Source organism: Ovis aries, chromosome 3 (assembly GCF_016772045.2).
Source record: "Ovis aries strain OAR_USU_Benz2616 breed Rambouillet chromosome 3, ARS-UI_Ramb_v3.0, whole genome shotgun sequence".
NCBI lineage: Eukaryota > Metazoa > Chordata > Mammalia > Artiodactyla > Bovidae > Ovis > Ovis aries.
Window position 1 is genome coordinate 164,610,167 of NC_056056.1, and position 21,541 is coordinate 164,631,707.

At 37.0% G+C, this 21,541-nt stretch overlaps 3 pseudogenes; 1 reads left to right on the forward strand and 2 right to left on the reverse strand.

The window, feature by feature from the left end:
- The first annotated feature begins 1,651 nt into the window (after positions 1 to 1,651).
- On the forward strand, positions 1,652 to 2,602 carry LOC121819136 (olfactory receptor 6C3-like; annotated as a pseudogene).
- Positions 2,603 to 6,756: 4,154 nt separating this feature from the next.
- Positions 6,757 to 7,685, reverse strand: LOC101113670 (olfactory receptor 6C1-like; annotated as a pseudogene).
- A 10,673-nt stretch (positions 7,686 to 18,358) lies between these two features.
- Positions 18,359 to 19,289, reverse strand: LOC114113785 (olfactory receptor 6C3-like; annotated as a pseudogene).
- Positions 19,290 to 21,541: the final 2,252 nt, after the last annotated feature.

The window sequence follows — 21,541 nt, forward strand, 5'->3', positions numbered from 1 at the left end:
TCTTCTTGCAGTCCAAGGGGCTCTCAGGAGTCTTCTCCACCACCACAGTTCAAAAGCATCAATTTTCAGCACTCGGCTTTCTTTATAGTCCAACTCTCACATTCACACATGACTACTAGAAAAACCAAAGCTTTGACTAGAGGGACTTTTGTTGGCAAAATAATGTCTCTACTTTTTAAAATGGTGTCGAAGTTGGTCGTAGCTTTTCTTTCAAGAAGCAAGCATCTTAAGCATCTTTTTTTTTTCACTTGTATTAGCTCATGTAATTTTTTTTGTTTCTTATATGATATTATAATTATAAAGAGTGAAGTAAGCCAGAAAGAAAAACACCAATACAGTATACTAACACATATATATGGAATCTAGAAGGATGGTAACGATAACCCTGTATGCGAGACAGCAAGCGTCTTTTAATTTCATGGCTACAGTCTCCCCATCTATTTGCCATGGAGTGATGGGACTGGTTGCCATGATCTTAGCTTTCTGAATGTTGCGTTTTCAGCCAACTTTTTCACTCTCCTCCTCTTTCACTTTCATCAAGAAGCTCCTTAGTTCTTCTTCACTTTCTGCCATAAGGGTGGTGTCATCTGCATATCTGAGGTTATTGATATTTCGGCCCACAATCTTGATTCCAGTTTGTGCTTCATCCAGCCCAGCATTTTGCATGATGTACCCTGCATATAAGTGAAATAAGCAGGGTGACAATATGCAGCCTTGAGGTACTCCTTCCCCGATTTAGAACCATTCTTTTGTTCCATGCCCAGTTCTAATGGTTGCTTCTTGACCTGCATACAGATTTCTCAGGAAGCAGGTCAAGTGGTCTGGTATTCCCATCTCTTTAAGAATTTTCCACACTTTGTTGTGATCCACATGGACTGTGGCTACAGTCCAGGGGGTCGTAAAAAGTCAGACAAGACTGAGCAACTAACACACACACACACAAACACACAGGGTGATAATATACAGCCTTGAAGTACTGCTTTCCCAATTTTGAAACAGTCCATTGTTCCCTGTCTAGTCCTAACTGCTGCTTCTTGTCCTGCATATACGTTTCTCAGGAGGCAGATTAGATTGTCTAGTATTCCAATCTCTTTAAATATTTCGCACAGTTTTACTACATTTACTAGTCATTTAAACTATTGAAAGTCACCTAAACAAAGTGGACCTCAGTTATGCAAAATATAAAATGTGGAAGTAGGTATACATAAACTCTGTATGCTTTCAAATTTTACTTAGGTTATCTGTAAACTATACTGGTTTTTATCATAATGAGGAAAGGAGGAGAACCAATTTAATATTCTGTACTTTTTACAAAGGAAGCTAAATATTTAAAGAATACCTTGAACCAATTAAAATTATGAGAAAAATAGTCCTATTTAAGTGTTATCATAAGAGTTTTACTTTATCCATAGTCTATGATAATGTATTTTGAAGAAAAAATAATGATTTTGAACTTCAGATAATAGTCCTTACTAGAATGAAAAGCTGAATGGAAATTGGAGAGAGTTCTGTAGGTGAATTTTAAATTTCATTCATTATCATCATGAAGGATACTTTAAAAGCTTTGTATTCTATCCTCAAATGTGTTTTGATCTTTTATTTCTTATAGGAAACATCCATTTTCTATTTGAATGGGGGGAAAGGATCAGCAATGTAAAACCACACAAGACCCACAGAATTCATTCTTCTGGGGCTATCAGATGACCCAGAGCTTCAGATTGTGACTTTTCTCTTTTTAATCATCACATATATATTAAGTGTCACTGGAAATTTGATCATCATCATTCTCACCTTGGTGGACTCCCATCTACAGACACCTATGTATTTTTTCCTCAGGAACTTCTCTATATTAGAAATTTCCTTTACAACTGTCTGTATTCCTAAATTTCTGGGCACAATTATCACCAGGGACAAGACGATTTCATACAATGATTGTACAGCTCAGCTGTTTTTCTTCATTTTCTTGGGTATCACTGAGTTTTATCTTCTAACTGCCATGTCCTATGATTGCTATGTAGCTATCTGCAAACCCCTGCATTACACAACCATCATGAACAACAGAGTCTGTGTATTGCTTGTCTTTTGTGCTTGGCTGGCAGGGTTCTTAAACATCTTCCCACCTGTTATTCTTTTTCTCCAGTTAGATTACTGTGGTTCTAATATCATAGATCACTTTGCTTGTGACTATTTCCCCCTCTTGCAACTATCCTGCTCAGACATGTAGCTCCTTGAAGTGATTGGTTTTTACTCTGCAATAGAGATTCTGCTTTTTACTTTGGCATTAATAGTTCTACCCTATATGTTCATCATCAAGACAATTCTGAGACTGCTTTCTGCCAGTCAGAGAAAAAAGGCATTTTCTACATGCTCCTCTCACATGATTGTCATTTCCATCTCTTATGGAAGCTGTATATTCATGTATGCCAACCTATCAGCAAAAGAAAAGGCATCCTTGATGAAAGGAGTAGCAATTCTGAATACTTCTCTTGCTCCTACGATGAACCCGTTTATATATACACTGAGGAACCAGCAAGTGAAGCAAGCCTTTAAGGATACCATCCAAAAGGTTATCTTTTTCTCAAGTAAATGCAAGTATCTGTAAAATAAAGTTCTGGTCAATGATTTCTTCATTCATATTCTCTCAAAACTATTTCACTATAGTTATATGATTCCTTCCTATTCTAAACTTCCCTGCACATTGAACCAAGTAAATTGGATAAAGCTGAATGCTGCCTCAGAATTTTCTGTAAATTGTTTTTTATTCGTATGTATTTGATGAAGTATAAAATGTTACAACATAAGCCATTTTATTTAAGAAAAAAAATCTCAGGAATAATGTGGATTTCTGAAATTGTCACTCATACAAGATATGAATATTATTAGAAAATTTTGATTCTATTGGCATTTTCATGAAATCAAATAACCACATATTTGGAAATAAAATATGAATATTTACTTAAATATTTTTGAAAGATTATAATCATACATATTCAAAATCTTTATACTATTACTAATAATTTTGATAATAATGATGAGAAGGACAAGAAAGAAAAAGGTAGAGATAATTATGTTTAGCAGTTACTATATTCCAAACTTATTCTAGAGAATTATTTTCTAGAAGAAAGCAATTCTTGTTGGCTCACTGAATCCTGCCAACAACATTTTTAGGTACCTGTAATTGTTATTCTCTTGCAGAAATATTACCTTATCTTTTCCTCTGGAAATATCTGATAGGATTATCATCATTCATATGCATGTGAAAAATGTTGGAATTAAATTTTAAAATCTTACCTCTGTCAAGAATTTTCTCATTTTAGTCATAAACAGTTCAGTCACACAGTCGTGTCCGACTCTTTTCAACACCATGGACTGCAGCAGGCCAGGCCTCCCTATCCATCACCAGTTCCCGGGGTTTACTCAAACTCATGTCCTGTGAGTCAGTGATGCCACCCAACCATCTCATCCTCTGTCGTCCCCTTCTCCTCCCACCTTCCTTCTTTCCCAGCATCAGGGTTTCTTCAAATGAGTCAGTTCTTCACATCGGGTGGCCAAAGTATTGGAGTTTCAGCTTCAACTTCAGTCCTTCCAATGAAGATTCAGGAATGATTTCCTTTAGGATGGACTGTTTGGATCTCTTTGCAGTCCAAGGAACTCTCACAAGTCTTCTCCAACACAACAGTTCAAAAGCATCAATTCTTCAGCACTCAGCTTTCTTTATAGTCCAACTCTCACATCCATACATGACTACTGGAAAAAGCATAGCTTTGACTAGATGGACCTATTAGTCATACTGCCTTATTTTAAATAAGAAATAATATATGGGTCACTATTTAGGAAAATTTTAAGACAGGAGGTTAGTGGGCGACCCATAGCCCACTGGGAATATTTATCCCACCACCTATTTTTGTTAAAAGTTTTATTAAACACACCTGAGCCCTTTCATTTACATGTTGTTCATAGCTGCATCCAAAATAAAGACAGGAAGAACTGAGTAATTGCATCAGGGACACTATGCCTGCAAGTTCTAAATTATTAATATATTACCCTTTTACAGAAAAAATGTGTCTTGATCCCTGCTATTGGTAGTCAAAATGATTATACTGATAGCAAACATTTAAACTAACCACTAAAGAGTTTGTATACAATGATGTAGAGAGCTGCATTATCTGATAATATCAGCGTAGACTCCTTCATATCTTTTGTAAAATTTTTACAGTTCTTTTAATTCCCAGAACTAACCTATCTACTGTTTATGGTATATTTTTATTGCGTGAATAGGAACTCACAATCCTCAATCAAGTCTAAACTTCAGTATTTCCACATGCTTCCAATCAATCTTAGAAATTATAAATTTTTCAGTGTGAGGGAAGGAGAAAGTAATGGCATCACTTCCCTACAAAGTGGAAATCTCAGTATTTTTTTATAAGTTGTTTTTCCTGTGTTTCATCAAATGATGGATCTAAGACTCTCAATCGAGTATGCTGCTGCTGCTGCTAAGTCGCTTCAGTCGTGTCCAACTCTGTGCGACCCCATAGACGGCAGCCCGTCAGGCTCTCCCGTCCCTGGGATTCTCCAGGCAAGAACACTGGAGTGGGTTGCTGTTTCCTTCTCCAATGCATGAAAGTGAATTTGCTCAGTCGTGACCAACTCCTAGCGACCCCGTGGACTGCAGCCTACCAGGCTCCTCCATCCATGAGATTTTCCAGGCAAGAGTATGGAGTGGGTTACCAATGCCTTCTCCTCAATTGAGTATAGTATGCGAATATCAGGAAAAATGTGCCTGTGAGTTATGGTTACAGTCTTTGTATAATAATGGTTTAAAAATGAGGGATAAGTTTGAGTACCTTTCATCATTATATAAATTTTTGAATTCATGGAGAGCCAAAAAGAAAAAACTGTTCAGGGCCAGAATTCCATGATCTTGCATGATTATTCATATAAATTCTAATCAGTACATTTTCCAATATGATAATGCTTAAAATAAACATTTTTAACAAAAAACCTCACGTTTATATATGGTAAAACTTTGCTTTTGTTATCTTCTTTACTGCTATTGAGTAGGTATATCACTTAAAGAGGCAATTAAATGAATTGTATGTACAAGCTATTATCTCAGAATAGTCACAAATATGAGAAAGTTATAACACCCCTTTCCTACTGATTATCAAAAGATCAGCTTAACATCAAGCTTTTATTTAAATATACAACTGACCACAGTAAATGCAGCCATCATTGGTATCCAGTAATATTTATTTTGTCAGCTGCATATTGGCACTTGCCATGAGTGCTTGCCATCTGCCTCTACAAGGATTAAATCATGCGCTGTGCAGCTGCTGGTGTTCGACACAGCCTGAAGGAGTTCAGTGTGGAGAGCAGGAGTGAGGCACTTTGTGCTCTGGGAAAACTGGCAGGACAGGTCTTCAGATAGTTAAATAGTCTCAGGAGCTGATTTTATGAGCCCAATTCTTAATTCTCCTCATATCAAGAAAAACACTAAAATTCTTCATGGTGACGATTGTTTCTCATAACTAGCAGAAGTTTCATGAGACGAGCAGAAACTTTCTGCAAAAAAAAAATGTGCTTGAATACATGTACTCCCCTTTTACCAAATCACATATATATACTGTCCTTCCCCTATACCTGTTTAGATCTGTTTCTCACAGATATCTAGGTCTGTCTCCCAGATTGCAATCCTCATATTGCCCCAAATGAAATTTAGCTTGCAACTCTCACGTTGTGTATTTTTTTTAATTGATAATTTCTTCAGGCATTTTAAAAGAATTGTTATGATACATATGTTAATTTTTGAGTTCCCCAAGAAGTGGAGGCTATTTCATTGTTTTCCTTAATAGCTTTCATAGTTTTCTTCATTACAGTAGTCTTTGAGTTGATAAATTATACAGGACAGAAAATGTTGAACTCAGTAATAAGAAAAGTTATTTGTTTTCTCAAGAAAATGTAATTACATTATTCTTTTAAGTTGTACTGTTTTTTCACGTAGTTACTAAATTGGCCACAATATGGAAAGGAGAGTATATGTAATATTCTAATGAGACTGTCAGATTATGTTTATTGTCCTTGTGTGCTAATAAAAGATAAGGTTAAACATGATACAATATTTACTCAATTACTGAAAAGAGTAATTCTGGTGAAATCACTAAATGCTATTCTGTTTTACATTTTGAAATTTCACCAGAAGAAAAGTTCATGAGAGAAGGTTTGCAATCTGAATAGACAAAAATGTATATGTATATATATGCACATATATGAAGAGTTCAGGAGAAGGCAATGGCACCCCACTCCAGTACTCTTGCCTGGAAAATCCCATGGATGGACGAGCCTGGTAGGCTGCAGTCCATGGGGTCACGAAGAGTTGGACACAACTGAGTGACTTCACTTTCACTTTTCACTTTCATACCTTGGAGAAGGAACTGGCAACCGACTCCAGTGTTCTTGCCTGCAGAATCCCAGGGACCGGGGAGCCTGGTGGGCTGCCATCTATGGGGTCGCACAGAGTCGGACACGACTGAAGTGACTTAGCAGCAGCAGTAGCATAAAGAGTTCGAATTTAAATGGCAAAAATGAAATACACATATGCAAATATCCTTAGTAAACTGCTTAGTAAACAACATATAAATGATGAAAATGATTCTAGGGAGGCTGTATGGATATTAATAAATTTTGAAACAACTGGATTTTAATTTAATTGTTCTTCATTCATATGCCTCTAATTCATGAAACAGGACTTTTATATTTTCATTTCCTTGAGAAAAACATAGTCTTCCTTGCCATATCCGTGAAGGCTCTCTTGACTTGCTGATTCCTAAGAGTGTAGATAAAGGGATTCAGCATGGGTGCTACTGAGGTATTTAGCACAGCTACTCAAAGACACCCTGTCTTTTGCAGATGGATTCACATACATGAAAATGCAGCTGCCATAAGAGATGGAGATGACAATCATGTGAGATGAACATGTGGAAAAGGCCTTTGTCCTCTGAGTGGTAGAAGGGATCCTCAAAATTGTTCTGATGACATATGTGTAGGACAGAATTATTAATGCTAAAGTGAACAATAGAATAAACACAGCACAGGAAAACCCCCAGTATCTCTAGGAATTTGGTGTCTGAACAAGAAAGGTATAATAAAGAGAAATAATGACAAGTAAAATGGTTGATAACATTGGACTTACAGTAATCAAGCTGTATGAAGAACATGAGTAATGGGAGTGTAATTAAGAAAGACGTCAGCCAAGAGGCCAAGACAAGCAGTGTGCAGACTCTGTGATTCATGATGGTCATGTAATGCAGGAGTTTGCAGATGGCAATGTAGCGGTCATAGGACATGGCAGCCAGAAGGTAAAACTCAGTGACTCCCAAGAAAATGATGAAAAAAAAAATTACTGAGTCATACAATCATTAAAAGAGATGGTTTTATCTTCTGTAATAATGGTGGCCAAGAAGTTGGGAATAGTGACAGCTGTGAATGAAACTTCCAATATGGAGAAACTCCTGAGGAAGAAATACATGGGGGTCTGGAGGTGTATCCAGCAGGGTCAGTGTGATAATGATCAAGTTCCCAGTGATGCTGAGCATGTAGGTGATGAGCAGAAAGACAAAGATCACAACCTGAAGTTGTGGGTCATCCGAGAGTCCCAGGAGGATAAATTCTGTTATTTTTGTGTAGTTTCTTATTTTTCTTCTTCTTTTAAATGACCTTTAGGAGAAAACACAAATGGAAGACACAGAAAAGGGGATTATCCATGTATAACACTGGAATTTGTCTCTGAAAGTAAACTTACTATGCCATGCTAACATAATTCAGGAGATTTTTAAAAACAAGTTAATAAAAATAGGTAACTTACTTTAAAGTAAGTTTTCTGTTTTTTTTTTTTAATTTAATTTTATGTTATTTTACTTTACAATATTGTATTGGTTTCGCCATACATCAACATAGATCCGGCACAGGTGTACATATATTCCCAATCCTGAACACCCCTCCCACCTCCCTCCCCATAGAGACAGCAAAAGAGACCCAGATGTATAGAACAGTCTAAAGTAAATTTTTACCATATGCCAGTATGTGTGTTTCAATAGAATACTTCTTTATAAAATCCCTATTTTACTGGTTGAATTCAGAGTAGAAATGATTTTTAAAATCTTATCCAAATCATACCTTATCTAAATCATACCTTATCCATACCTGAATTGAAAAAGCAGGGATTATAACCAAGATCTTCCTAAAACTTTCTAAAATACAGTAAAATCAATGCTACCTGTTGACTTGTAAGATGCCCCACCCCCCACTCTTAGAGGATTCCCTCCTGTTGGGAAAGACTTTGTCTTTCTTCAAGCCCCATAAAATCATCCTATCCTAGTTTGTGTCAGCTGGTTCCTTGAACTGTTGTTCTCTACTGTAATATAGAAAACCTAAATGTGTCAGGAAAAAATCACCCAGTGGATATGTCTCCAAAATAAAAGTCATTGGAATGAAATCTTTAACAATGTCAGATTTCCAAGTTTCCACTCAGACTCAGATTAACCTCCCAACCACATACTTCTATTCTGAGGCCCCAGATAATGGAATAAAGGAATCCAGATAATGGATTTGCTTCAGCAGTCTTCTCAGATATTAGACAGTCAAGAGAGGAGGCAGAGTAGACGTTTAGTAGATTGGATCTATGTTATGAGTTAAGGAAACCAAACTGTGTTGTTCATTCGCCAAGCTGTGTCTGACTCGTTGTGACCCCATGGACTGCAGCATGCCAGGTTTCTCTGTCCCTCACCATCTCCCAGAATTTGCTCAAGTTCATGTCTATTGCATTGGTGATGCCATCCATGCCATCATGCCATGGTGATGTCATGCCTCTGACATCCTCTTCTCCTTCTGCCCTCAATCTTTCCCAGGATCATAGTCCTTTCCAATGAGTCAGCTATTGGCATCAACTGGCCAAATTATTGAAGCTTTCAGTAGATAGCAGCAATGGAGCTGCTCTGCTACAACAGTCAGTTCAGTTAAGTTCAGTCGCTCAGTCGTGTCCGAATCTCTGTGACCCCATGAATTGCAGCAAGCCAGGCCTCCCTGTCCATCACCACTCCCGGAGTTCACTCAAACTCTCGTCCATTGAGTCCGTGACGCCATCCATTCATCTCATCCTCTGTCGTCCCCTTCTCCTCCTGCCCCATTCCCTCCCAGCATCAGAGTCTTCTCCAATGAGTCAACTCTTTGCATGAGGTGGCCAAAGTACTGAAGTTTCAGCTTTAGTATCATTCCTTCCAAAGAACACCCAGGGCTGATCTTTAGAATGGACTGGTTGGATCTCCTTGCAGTCCAAGGGACTCTCAAGAGTCTTCTCCAACACCACAGTTCAAAAGCATCAATTCTTCAGTGCTCAGCTTTCTTCACAGCCCAACTCTCACATCCATATATGACTACTGGAAAAACCATAGCCTTGACTAGACAGACCTTACATAGGAAATCCCAAACCAGAATTAGGTCGTCTATGAATGGTTTAGCACCAGGTTCCCTACAAATTGGGGTGCCATGATGGGTGAAGGGGTGACTACCTTTCTGGCTGCACCCAGTGTCCCAGGAAGAAGGGCTCTTTGCACCTGACCCTGGTCCCAAAGCACAAGGTGGTGCTCCCTTAGGGACCCCGGTATAGGCCTGCCAGCAGGGATGTTGAGGGACCAGCTATCCAAGGCCAATCAAGGCTCCTGGGATGCTGACATGTCATTCTGCATGGGCAGTATTCTGACTTAGAGGTGTTCAGTCATAATCCCACAGATGGTATCTTCGCTCCATTGGCTCTTCAGCTAAGCTCTCAACCAAAATGTATAAATATCTGAAAACAAACATTACCTTCCAGAGAATATTTTTTTTTCAAAATTTCTGCCATCTACATGTTACTAGTATTCTCTCCATTTCTGTTTCTAGCCAAGTCCAACACTTTGCAGCCCCATTGACTGTAGCCCACCAGGCTCCTCTGCCCATATAATTTTCCAGGCAAGAGTACTGGAGTGGGGGTGACATCTTCTACTTCAGGGGATCTTCCCCATCCAGGTATTTAACCCAAGTCTCTTGCAAATCTTGCATTGGCAAACGGATTATTTACCAACTCTGCCACCTGGAAAGCATCTACATTAATATTCCCTTAATAGAATCTCTATTTTGTTAGTGTATTAGTATAAACATGAAATAGCAATGAAAACTTTTATTTTGTCATTCCAGTTAACAGTAATAATAATGCATTTATGTTAAAAAAGAAGCTGAGTTCCCTCAATAAATTCAGGCAACCCAGAATTTGATACATATTCACAAATATAAAAGTTATTGTTCTCAGTTAACAAAAATCATCTATAATTAACAACTGTGTATAAGAGTCAGACATGACTGAGCAACTGAACTCAACTGAACTGATGATTCTGATCTGTAAACCATTTCTGGAATGTGAAGTGTTAACCATTCCTGGGAAGCCTTTGGTAAAGTAATGAAGAATATATCCAAATTTATAAGACATCATTTCAGAGTTTTTTTTCCTTACAACTATTTCATGCTTTTTTCCCCTTTAGTCCCATGGATCTTAGGATAACAAGTTACATATTCCTTTCTGTCCTTTTCTATTTAATGAATTCTCCTGTCTTGGATACGGGCTTCTCAGGTGGTGTTGGTGGTAAAGTACATGTCTGCCAATTCAGGAGACATAAGAGATGTGGATTCCATCTCTAGGTTGGGAAGATCCCCTGGAGAAGGGCATGGCAACACACCCAGGTATTCAGCCTGGAGAATTCCCATGTACAAAGGAGCCTGGCAGGCTACAGTCCATAGGGTCTCAAAGAGTCAATACAGGACTGAAGTGACTTAGCAGTGGTGCCTTGGATCTCATTGTCGAAATAGGCATGTGGCTCATTGAAAGTGAAAATTAACCTATATGATAAACAAATGCTGGTCATTGTGTTAAATAAGATAACTGGAAGTGATTTTCAGGACACATATGCTATTCCATAGTAAATTGTAAGCATGGCTTCTTTGAGAAAAGATCACTAGCATTCCCCAAATTCATCAATTTTAAAACCTGACAATATTTAAATGTCTATTAAGGATTGGGTTCCTTATTTTATATAAATTGTAAGACATGAGTGGGAAGCTCTCTAAATTTCACAATATAATTGGAAACAAATTAGCTTCTCACATTCTCTACGTATACTGAATTTTCTCTTCATAACTTTAAGACTCCTAAGGAAATTGTAAGTAATTCTATGAACACGTATATCCTCAAGGCAGTTTGCACCCTTTACATACTACACAGTATTCCACTTCCTTATCTTTTCCTTTCACTTGAGGATCTTTTTCTTGTTGTTAGGTTTATAAGCTGGAATAATTTATCACAGAAGAGAACAGAATATCTATTAAATTTGATATCTTGGGTAATAGCTTGGTTTTATAACAACCCTAATCTTTTTCTAGAATGATTCGTTCCACTCCTGATTGTGTTTGCTGACATCTAATACCATGGAAGAACATCATGATGACTTTACGGGGGGGGGGGGGGACCTCATGAGTCAATTTAGATTATTTTCAGATTATTACTTTATGACTGCCTTTGACTAGTCTTACAATTAGTTCATAATCCTGTTTCTCTCAGTCCTCTAATTTTTTCACACACACACAAAAAATCCTTGTTTCTTTCTTAACGGAAATGGGAAATCAAATCAAAGCACCAATAAGTATGAATAGCAATAATGAAGGAAAAACTGTAAAGACCTAAGTCACTCTCAAAATCTGTATGTTTTCCTAGAAATGTTGCTTCTCTCCTAATTGTCTCAGTTTTAACTATTATCTATGTCTGAAGATAATTTTTAACTTAAAAAGGAGATAAATTCTTATAAAAATATGGCATCAGGACTTAATTTTAGCTAAAATTGTGTGAGACTATTAGGGTTTCGCATTCCAAGAGAAATTATTAAAACTACAACTCTCTGAGTTATAGGTTTCTTTTCCACTATGAACCTGACTATAATATTTCATGGAATTATCATGAGGGCTAATTTACTTAAAAGCAAAGTGAAATTATATAAAAATTTTAAAGCATGTATTCCCAGAGTAAATGCTATTTTTATTATTATTCCTAAAAATAAAATCAATTATTACCTTTGAGGAAGATGATCCCAGTATAAAATATAATCATTTTTGAGGAAACTCATGGAGAGACAGTGCTAAGATTCATGTAGTTATCTAACAGACTCATTACAATAGTTTTGTGTAATGTTTGAATAAGCTAACAATGAGAGGCTAAATATTAAAATCATATAGCTAATAAATTGTCAAATTGGTATTCTAAATTTTTTCTGCTTGAACTGAATGAAGCATGTGTTATTTATCAAACATATATTCAATGAGGAGGACCAAACTCAAAGAGTAATTTTCTAACAATGAATAAATAATTAGTAAGACAGAAAGTATTAATGTGCTCATTCTTCATAACCCTTGATATTTACAGAAAGGAAAGGAACTCCAAATTATTCATCTCAGTGTAATGAAAAGTTTAGCTGCTGCTGCTGCTGCGGCTGCTAAGTCTCTTCAGTCGTGTCTGACTCTGTGCGACCCCATAGACGAGAGCCCACCAGACTCCCCCATCCCTGGGATTCTCCCGGCAAGAACGCTGGAGTGGGTTGCCATTTCCTTCTCCAATGCATAAACGTGAAAAGTGAAAGTGAAGTCGCTCAGTCGTGTCCAACTCTTCGCGACCCCATGGACGGCAGCCTACCAGGCTCCTCCGTTCATGGGATTTTCCAGGCAAGAGTACTGGAGTGGCATGCCATTGCCTTCTCCGAATGTTAAGCTAAAAATGTATAAATCAATGCTAAGAAAAAGTTGTCATTGGCTTTTACTTTGCAGTCTTACCTTTTTTTGTACAAAAGTATCACTTCAGGTGACTGAAACTATTTTAAAATCTTGGTAACTGTTTCAATTTTAGGATAAGGTATCGAGCATTTCTAAGAATACTCTATCTCAACACATTTGGAATTACCTTATTTCTATAGATAAATTTCCTTGATGCATTTTACATGGAAGCCGTGGGAGCAAACACAGTGAAGGGAAGCAAGATATGGAGTTACTGTGGTCCTTTCTGGATGTGATTTCTATATGAATTTTAACCTGCATGAGGCAAATGTTGCTTTAGCCACCATATGGCCAAGGCTCATGGAAACACTCCAGAGAATCAAATGTGACAACAGGGCCAAGAGGAAAATACACTAAGGATTATAAACATGTTATCAGCATATATACCACTACTGAAACAGAGAACTTAGCAGATAATATCCAAACAGATAGAAAAGCATATGGATTATTTTTCTTACTACCTATGTGAAGATATCTAAATGTACAGGATTTTGGAAGGGATTTCCTGAATATTCTAAATCACCATTTTTCTGAAGAATAGACCTTTTTCCCTTGCTGACTAAAATACTGTGATGAATGAATCTTATGAGTAAACATTAAATTTTCCTTTCTTATCTGACAAAATGTGTCTGTAAAGTTGCTCTCTGTGCTATTAAATATAAAAAATATTTAAAATCAAATAGAGCACAATAAAAACAAGAATGAGACAAAATATCATACTCAGTGAATTACAATGCAATTTATGAGAAATTTTGGATTAAATACACTTTAAACTGTTCAAACTCTTCCAAAAAACTTTTCAGGTTATTTTTCCATAGTAGTGGTACTAATTGTTGAGAAGGATCTACCAGAGGTCCTATTTTCACCTGATTGAAAACAGGTTGTCAGTGTTCCAGTAATTACTGAGAGCATAAAATCTAGGAATTTTACAAGAATTTACAACTCATATTCCTTTTAAGCTAATTGTAGAAAGGACAGAAAAATAAACTTCATCTATTGACTCAATCGCTGTTATTCATTCAACAAACATTTATTGAGATTCTTCTATCTTTAGATACTATAGGAGCACTAGGGACACCACAGGATCAAAATAGATATGACCCAAACTTTAAGCAGCCTACCAAGGAATCTCCAAACACAAATATAGAAGATACTGTTGTGGTCCATGCACAGGTTGGAAAAGAATTTCCAGATATATAGAATGAGAGGGAAATAAAGTTTATTAGAGTGGGAGATGCTGATAAGAAGAGATACTACATTTGGTCTTATCCAAAAGCCTGAGAAGCAATAGACTTAGGCACATGAGGAGAGGGGAGGAGAGGGTGAGATGTATGGAAACAGTAACATGGAAACTTACATTACCATATGTAAAATATATAGCCAAGGGGAATTTGCTGTATGGATCAGGGGCTCTGCATCAACAAGGGTGTGATTGGGAGGAAGTTAGGAGGGAATTCAAAAGGGAGGGTATATATGTATACCTGTGGCTGATTCATGTTGAGCTTTGACAGAAAATAGCAAAATTCTGTAAAGAAATTACCCTTCAATAAAAGAATAAATAAATTTAAAAAAGAAAAGAATGGGAGACGCTGTTAGAACAGTGGGCCAGCTCAAGGGAGAACTGACATTGAATAGTCCTTGGTCCACTTTTATACCCAGGGTATGAGTACAAAAAAGGGATAGGTGTCTTGCAGGTCATTTGCCAATTGGATGAGGCACGTATACTGGGTGGGGAGGAGTAAGGCAAATACCTTCCTTATGTGGGGTAGGAGGGGAGACAGGTTATACTGCTCAGGAGGACCTGAAATCTGTTAATAGTTATGACATGGGGGCGGGAAGGACCATATGTGTCTGGTTTTTCCGTTCCTGCATTCCAAGACCCTCCTTGGTTTTATCTGCTTTTTAGTCCTTGGATCATCACATTCCTCCTTTCCTTTATTTTAGGGCCAATTCTTTGGCCCCTGTTGATACCTGTTCATGCCTAACTATCTACTTATTTCCCTTCTTAGGCATTTGGGAACCCAGTCTCAGAAGAAGAGGAGCAATGTCTATTCTGGCTTCTTCAGGCTGTACAGGGATGTCATGGGGCTCTGGGTTCCCTTTGCCTGCTTCTTTGTCAGAGTGCATTTATGGAGGGAGATGAGAGTCCATGGAATGATAAGGTGATTTCTTTTAGCATTGTCTTTGGGTTGGTCAGAAGGTATTCTTGTTGTACTACCACTTGGAGATTTGTTGTATTCTAGAAGAAACAAACTTAACAAAAAAGTTAAAGGTACATGGCCCAAAGATTAAAAGAAGAAGAAAAGCTGCTCAGGGGCTAGCCAGGAGAACCAGGAACAGACATTGGTTCGTGACACTATTGTTTCTTTAGGTACAAGAAGATGCAAGAATTTGGGCTCATAAAATCTTTACCTGAAAGCCTGACTATCTGAAGGCCAGTTCTTCTGGGTTTTTCCCAGAGCACAGAGTGCCTTATTTCTGATCTCCATCCTGAGCTCCTTTGAAGACGTGTTGAAAGTCAGCAGCTTGTAATGGTCATAATGTAATCTTTGTAGAGGCAGCTGGAAAATGCCAACTCCCAGTCAGCAGGGTCCACATATTTGACCATGCTTTGGGTGCATTGCATGCCCATTGTGCCCCACAGTGCTGGGAAGGCTCATTCCAGTTCCAGGGAAGATTCCATTGATAGGTCACTCAGTGTGCTGTTATTGGACCAGGACTTGTGAGCAGCAAAAGTCTCTGAACCATATTGTCTTATTATTCTCTTGGTCCAGGAAAATATTCCCTCTTGTTGCTTCTTCCCATATCTAGAGTTACATTATTATAATCATTGATCTCATGGAACTGCTTATCAGCATTTTAACACAGGCTCAGTCACACATTTATTAACATAAGAAGCAATATTCTGAAACAAGAGACATAGAAAATAGTACAGCTAGCAGCTGTTAATAGGGTCACAATTAAAATAAATAAATTTATATTTAAAAAAATAAAAAAGAAATAAAGAATTTAAGTCAAGAACTTCCATTAGGTATAGCCCAGCATACCCCGGGTCATCTGACTTGGTTAAATGACTATAGACAAGTGTGACTCCCCTGGTTGTACATCAAAAGGTCGGTTATTGAGATAAGTTTTATTTTATTTTATTTTATTTTTAAATAGAATATGAGTTTATTTTCTTTCACTTGGTGGGTGGGACAACTCTGCTCTACAGAGTCATCCATGGACTCACATTCCCTCCATTTATAACTCTGCCAACCCCAAGGGTGTTTCCTTACTCTCACATCCAAAGCTGGGTCACTGGTACATCTCTTTTATTTATTTATTTATTAGTTTTTTTTTTAATTTTTATTTTTACTTTATTTTACTTTACAATACTGTATTGGTTTTGCCATACATTGACATGAATCCACCACGGGTATACATGCGTTCCCAAACATGAACCCCCTCCCACCTCCATCCCCACAACATCCCTCTGGGTCATCCCCGTGCACCAGCCCCAAGCATGCTGTATCCTGCATCAGACATAGACTGGAGATGCCATTCTTACATGATACTATACATGTTTTAATGCCATTCTCCCAAATCATCCCACCCTCTCCCTGTCCCTCTGAGTCCAAAAGTCTGTTCTAAACATCTGTGTCTCTTTTGCTGTCTTGCATACAGGGTTATCATTACCATTCTAAATTCCATATATATGTGTTAGAATACTGTATTGGTGTTTTTCCTTCTGGCTTACTTCACTCTGTATAATCGGCTCCAGTTTCATCCGTCTCATCAGAACTGATTCAAATGAACTCTTTTGAATGGCTGAGTAATACTCCATTGTACATATGTACCACAGCTTTCTTATCCATTCATCTGCTGATGAACATCTAGGTTGTTTCCATGTCCTGGCTATTATAAACAGTGCTGTGATGAACATTGGGGTACATGTGTCTCTTTCACTTCTGGTTTCCTCAGTGTGTATGCCCAGAAGCGGGATTGCTGGCTCATAAGGCAGTTCTATTTGCAATTTTTAAAGGAATCTCCACATTGTTCTCCATAGTGGCTGTACTAGTTTGCATTCCCACCAACAGTGTAGGACGGTTCCCTTTCCTCCACACCCTCTCCAGCATTTATTGCTTGCAGATTTTTGGATAGCAGACATTCTGACTGGTGTGAAGTGGTACCTCATTGTGGTTTTGATTTGCATTTCTCTAATAATGAGTGATGTTGAGCATCTTTTCATGTGTTTGTTAGCCATCCGTATGTCTTCTTTGGAGAAATGTCTATTTAGTTCTTTGGCCCATTTTTTGATTGGGTCGTTTATTTTTCTGGAATCGAGTTGCATAAGATGCTTGTATATTTTTGAGATTAGTTGTTTGTCAGTTGTTTCATTTGCTATTGTCTTCTCCCATTCAGAAGGCTGTCTTTTCTTGCTTATATTTTCCTTTGTTGTGCAGAAGCTTTTAATTTTAATTAGATCTCATTTGTTTATTTTTGCTTTTATATCCAGAATTCTGGGAGGTGGATCATAGAGGATCCTGCTGTGATTTATGTCTGAGAGTGTTTTGCCTATGTTCTCCTCTAGGAGTTTTATAGTTTCTGGTCTTACATTTAGATCTTTAATCCATTTTGAGTTTATTTTCGTGTGTGGTGTTAGAAAGTGATCTAATTTCATTCTTTTACAAGTGGTTGACCAGTTTTCCCAGCACCACTTGTTAAAGAGATTGTCTTTACTCCATTGTATATTCTTGCCTCCTTTGTCAAAGATAAGGTGTTCATATGTGTGTGGATTTATCTCTGGGCTTTTAGAAACAAACTTAGAGTGTCTTTTTAAATAGCTTAATTAAACGTTTTAGCAATATAACATAACAGCAAGGAACTATCTCTGAAGTGAGTAATAGTAAACTCAGACCTTAATTAACAAAACTATAACTTATTATTAAGTGAAATATATATATTTTTGTCATTGTGAGGACATTAACCCTGTAGCCAGGGAAGGCTTTAACCTATCAAATAAAAATGAGGTTTTTCAGGGAGCCTGAAAAATCCAAGTGGCTGTCTTGGATTTCCCATGGCCCTGACTCTTTGATATACAGCTATTGTTAACTCATTTTTAATTCTTTGATTTAGGAGTAGACTGTTGCCATGTTTTAAGGACATCAGAATAGCAAAAGTCTAAGGGTGAAGGGTTATGTTTTGTAGAAGCAGAATGAGCTTTTACATGTACCATAATACCAAAGTAACAAAAGATTTTAAAAAGAAATAAAATACTTAAAGGCAAAGAAATTCATAATCTGTTATGAAAGCTTTATTCTAAGAAAAATTTGTTCTCTTAACATAGAGAATAGGCTAAAATAATATAATAGGCTAAAATAATATATTAACTGTCAGGTGGCATATTAAGGGACTATAGAGACCAACCATAGTTATACAGACTTTAAGGAACTTCAGGAATTAACAAAATTCCCCTTTAAAGTTGACAAAAAAATAATTTATTGGCAGAAAAGATTGCTTTATAGACCATGTCTTTGAAGGTTTGTTTCACTTGCTGGTTTCTCAGGGTGTATATGAAGGGGTTCAGCATGGGGGCCACAGAGGTATTGAGAATAGCCATTCTTTTTGTCAATGATGCTTTTTCTTTGGCTGAGGGATTAGCATACATGAATATACAGCTTCCATAGGAGATGGAGATGATAATCATGTGAGAGGAACAAGTGGAGAAGGCGGATTCTCAGAATAGTCCTGACAATGTACATATACGACAAAATCGCTAAGGCCAAAGTGAATAGCAAGGTAACCAAAGCAAAGTAAAAACCAATTATTTCTAGGAACCATGTATCTGAACAAGACAATTGTAAAAGGGGGAAATAGTCACACAAAAAGTGATCAATGACATTGGAAGCACAGTAATCCAGCTGGAGGAGAAGTATAAGGGGCAGGAAAATGGTCAGAAACCCACCCAGCCAAGCACAGAGCACAAGCAGGCTGCAGAGTTTCCTGCTCATGATGGTTGTGTAATGCAGGGGCTTGCAGATGGCAACATAGTGGTCATAGGACATGGCGGATAGAATGTAAAATTCAGTCACCCCCATGAAAATAAAGAAAAATAGTTGGGCTGCACAATTGTTGTAAGAAATAGTCTTGTCTTTGGTAATAATTGCCCCCAGAAATTTAGGGATACACACAGTAGTAAAGGAGATTTCTAAGAAAGAGAAGTTTCGGAGGAAGAAATACTTTGGTGTCTGGAGATGGGAGTCCACCTCAGTTAGGGTGATGATAGTCAGGTTTCCAGTGACACTTAATATATATGTGATAAATAAAAAGAGGAAAATCACAATCTGAAGGTCAGGATCATCAGAAAGGCCTAGAAGGACAAACTCTATGATCACTGTGTGGTTCATTTCTTTCTCTTTTTTCCTCCTTTTTTCTTCTTTTAAATATATTTAGATAGAAAGTGTATTAAAAGGAAGAGATGAAAATATAATTCATTATGATCAATATCATCATCAACTCTAAATCATTCTCTCTAATTCATGCCCATATTGTTTTCTTTTAATACCTTATTTACAATTTTTCTTAAAATGTATTTGTGGATCATGTTTTATATAATAGTTCTCTTATTCTAAATCTAACAGGAGAAGTCAGGAAATCTTTATATGAGTCATATTATTCAGAATTGATAAATTAATTTGATACTTTTTGCTTTGTCTAATTTATGCAAGTCATTGCAGTTTTATTGGGATAATCCTATAAAACATACATCATTTTTTGTCATGTAGGTATCAGAAGACACTGCCATCTAAAAGAGAAGTGGATGATCTTACTTCCATCATAAGATATAAATGAAACTTAGAAGAATAAAGTAACCACACCTTTTATGAAACAAGAAATCAATTCATGATTTTCTTAGCAAATAAAATAAACTTTAAAATGTTTAATGATTAGATAATTTAATTACCAGCTTTATTTTTATATTAGTATTTATGAATGTAATTGTCAAAATGAAAATATACTATAGGTATTAGATATTATTTACAAGAAAATAGAATAAATAGCCTAATTATTTTATATATTAAATAACATCTGCTTAATGATTTGTCTGATAATTCCTTTGAAATCATTAATGTTTGACATTCTCTAAGATTTTCTACAAATATGTGTATAGAAAACTGTGTATATTTTTGAGCTTAAAAGGATATGCAGTATTTATCAATATTTAATTTTGCATTGAAGCACAAACTGAAATGGAGAAGGCAATGGCACTCCACTCCAGTAATCTTGCCTGGAAAATCCCATGGGTGGAGGAGCCTGTAAGGCTGCAGTCCATGGGGTCGCTGAGGGTGGGACACGACTGAGCGACTTCACTTTCACTTTTCACGTTTATGCATTGGAGAAGGAAATGGCAACCCACTCCAGCGTTCTTGCCTGGAGAATCCCAGGGATGGCAGAGCCTGTTGTGCTGCCGTCTATGGGGTCGCACAGAGTCGGACACGACTGAAGTGATTTAGCAGTAGCAGCACAAACTGAAAAGTAACTACTTGCCTCAGATAGTAGCAGCTATGTTACCAGGACTTTAGCTCAGTACATTTTCCACTTGAACATCCTTGCTTCTAAGCTATTGAACTTTATGAAAAACTGTTTTATTCCCTTGGAGTTCTACTCCACATTTTTCTTTTGCATGAGGTGATTAATCCAAAACGATATTCCAGAAATGTAGAGGAAATCCTCTCCTATTAATCCCAAGCCATTCAGCTGATTCCCAGCTCCACTGGATGTATCTATCATTCTGCATATCTGGTTTGCTAAAATCATGATAGCTCCCTTATCTTATTTTAGATATTCACATTTCTGCTGTGAATAATAGAAGATAAGTCATTGCTACTCTGCCAGACACTAGTAAACATCACATGAATCAAATTTGATTATTTTTTCTCTATTTTATGATGATTCATGGAAAATAAAAACGGAATCTCAGAAACCTTAAGAAGATGTGGAACTTCTATCATCCTCTTCAATAACGTTGGTCTAGAAGTTTAAGGGAGCAATATTCAAAGCGAGAACTGCAAGTGACACGGCAACGTAGGGTATTACAACTGGAGATTCTTAAACTAGGATCTGGCATTTAGTTGCACTAAGTGCTCAAATATTCAAGTTTAGCTGTTGTGACCTATGAAGAGAGACATGTGTTGATCTCCTGGGAACAAAGTCCAGGCGACAGCTGTGCTATGAAGTGGAACATCGGGGATTTCTGGAAGCTACCATTGGTGTTCTCAGAGCTTCCTGACTCTCTTCTATAGTGATTCTCTCTTGGGAATGTTTATGTTCATCCCACAGAAGAGTTCAATGAGGACTTCTACAAAATAATCCTTTTCATTAATCACAATTATTTAATATTTTTGATTAATAAAATATGTGAAATCTTACAAAAATAGCACTCAATCTACTTTAGTTTTAGTCATATTCTTGACATACAAAAGTTTTCTACATATACACTTCATTACTTATCCTTAGACTTCATTATTGTTGCAGCCTCAAGGTTCTTTCATAATTCTAAGTTATATAAGAATGTTATTAAATATTAAAAGTAACAAGGGAAAAATAACATACAAGGGAACTTCCATCAGGTTATCTGCTAACTTTTTAACAGAAACTC